The sequence below is a fragment of the Lactuca virosa genome, chromosome 2, assembly GCF_052849685.1.
Source record: "Lactuca virosa cultivar CGN04683 chromosome 2, Lactuca_virosa_CGN04683_v6, whole genome shotgun sequence".
Taxonomy (NCBI): Eukaryota; Viridiplantae; Streptophyta; class Magnoliopsida; order Asterales; family Asteraceae; genus Lactuca; species Lactuca virosa.
Genome location: NC_136427.1, coordinates 314,463,024 through 314,466,005, shown reverse-complemented (window position 1 = coordinate 314,466,005; position 2,982 = coordinate 314,463,024). Strand labels below are relative to the sequence as shown.

The 2,982-nt window shown below is 30.2% G+C and overlaps 1 pseudogene; it reads right to left on the bottom strand.

The window, feature by feature from the left end:
- Positions 1–559: 559 nt before the first annotated feature.
- Positions 560–1,584, bottom strand: LOC145161723 (auxin-responsive protein SAUR15 pseudogene; annotated as a pseudogene).
- Positions 1,585–2,982: the final 1,398 nt, after the last annotated feature.

Genomic DNA, 2,982 nt, shown 5'->3' with positions numbered 1-2,982 from the left:
GAATTTATCTCTTCCCTTATCATCCTAAATTTTAATTCCTTGCTCAATTTCATTTTTCCTAATACAGTCCAACAAATTCCAAAGCAAGCCAAGCGGTAATGTCATTTTGCGTAAAACAAGAATTCTTAAAATAGAAATAGCAATAAATACAAGTAAGTAAGGCCTTCCTTCTTTCATACGATAAACTTAACTTATTGAAGAATTAAACAAAAGTAATATATATATATATATATATATATATATATATATATATATATATATATATATATATATACAAAGACTTGGACGCAACAAAAATATGTGAGTTGAAGCCTCGATATCTCTAGAATGTGGTTGTAAAATTTGTAATAATAATAATATTTATTTGTTGATTGTGTCAATAGCGTGTTTGAAATAACAGAGTGTAAGGGTTGGTTCCTATCTGTGCTGCTGACATATTATTCCAATTATCCACCTCACCGATCTCATATCATCATTCGCTATTTCCGGTTTCACAACGTAAAACCCTTCTTCTTAAGCAATCCAACCACCATCTTCAATTCATGTGTTCTCATTCATATCAACAACAACAACAAACCTTATAATATTAATTAATTAATTAAACATCATATCATGTATTTACACTTTCCATATCCGTCTCTTTCTTTCTTTTCTTTTTCTCACATCCCAAAAAAAAGAAAAAAAAAATACAAATCATATGGTATACAATCAAATATAATTGCACCCGCTAAAACTTAAAATCAACAACAATCTTCATATATAAGTGTGGATCGATCGATCATGATCAAACTGCAACTGGATCAAGCTTTGAAGCACCAGATATGGTGGTGGTGGTGGTGGTGATGGTGGTGGTGGTGGTGGTGGTAGTTGTAAAAGAAATCGTCTTTCTTGATCAACCCTTCAACATTGCAGAACTGTTGAACGTCACAAGGTATGTTGATGGGTCCACGGTGATCAAAACCGTATTCTTCCTCAGCCTCCTTCAAGAGCTCCATGAAAAGCGGATGATAGATGTAGATTACGGGTATAACGAACCTCTTTTGCTCTTCTCCTTCATGACCCACCATTACAGCCATACATCCCTTTGGTATAGGAGTACTGTTACTCATATTCTGATCTTTCTTCATGGACTCCGACTCCTCGTGATTACGATGATGATGATGATGATGATGATGCAGATGCAGATGAAAACTCAAAAAATGCTTATCTCCACTACCCATCAAAATTTCCAAAACCAAACGACTAAACAATTGACAACTACAAAAAAAAAAAAAAAAAAAAAAAAAAAAAAAAAAAGCGAGAAATGAATTATGGAGGAGGCCGGGGTTAGGAAGAAAGTATAGAGAAAGGCCAAGGATCAGAAGCGGAAATCGCAAGCAAGAAGCTCGTCAAGCAAGAGTCTGTTAAAGATCTTGGAATGTTGCTCATGGCAGCATATATATGTATATCTGATCTCAAAAGAGTTTCTAGCTTTTCTTGTTGGTTTTGTTGATGAAGAGCGGAATTTGAAGGAGGAGTGGGTGGGTATATATAGAGGGTATAAGCTAAGCAAGGGGCAAGAAAGTGAAAGTACGTAGTAGAAGGGGGTGGGAACTGAGATATGGGAAGGTAGATTCTGGAACTGCCGGTGTCTTTAATCATACGCAAAGAGACGGATGATCTGAAACCGTCATAACTTGGGGTGGTGGGTTTATTAATAAATCGGCTATCTTTTTTTTTTAATTGTTAATTATTATATTTTTTCATGTCAAAATATGTTTTTGTTTGCCAATTGCGAATTTATTAATTGGTAAAATATTGATCTAACACTTGGTTGACACTTGACAAAGTAAATACTCTTAGCGCATACCCACCCCTAAAATATATTTTTCCCCTATTTCTTTCTCCGTTTTTTCTCCAATCCTATTCATTTCCATCTTTATTTTTTAAGATACAAATACTATTCCTTTATATTTTAGAAAAATACTATTCATATCTCAAAAAATATAGTTGAAGTTTTGGTTGTCAATTTTTGTCTCTCTCTTTTTTATTTTATATATTTCTAGTTTATTTTTATCTGCTAATTATAATTTAAATTCAATATTTAATATTTGTAATACTATGTTATATACTAATTTATATTAATTAATCATAAATATAGACTTTAATATTTATTTATCGAAATTATATAAAAAATTAAATATATATACTAAATATTTGAAACACGATAACATAACTTATAAAATATAGAAATTGAATATGATCGTGATATTTATATATTTATTATAAAATTAATCTTATTTATTTAATAATCATTTATAATTAATTAATAATTAATTTAAATTTATTATATATAAATATTTTATTTATGATAATATAATTTGTAATATTATTGTATTTAAAAAATATAGTATATATTTGTTAAAAACTAAGACCACCATTATACTTCAAATGTTGCGTCTAAGTCATATCCAAACTCAAAATAAGGTTTGACGAACTATTTATTTATTTATTTATTTTTATTGGAAATATGCATATAAACACATTTAAATGTTTATATACATGCATGCATGCACATTTAGTGTTTTTTTTCAAAATATTTCAAAAACAATGCAATAATGAAACTCTAATAATAGCATTTAAGAGAATCACAACTTAAAAACGTAAAAAAAACACATAAAACATAAATGTGCTTGGCATGCATATTTAGATGTGCATATATGCATATTTCCAAAAAAAAAGTTCGTCAAATCCTTTTTTTTATTTTTTACCATGGATCTCTCTTAGATGCAGCTATGGATAAGGCTCTACGCAGGGCATAGATCTAGGTGTAAGCCATGTGTAGCTCAACAGGAGTTTGACCGTTGACTTTTTGACCTGTTGACTTTTGGTCAACTATGAGGATTTAGGATTTGGAAGGGCAAATGGTCTTTTGCCCAAGTAAGGAATGAACTTGGAGTTGGACTTGTTGAGTTGGGATAATTACCTTAATTATTAATTAGG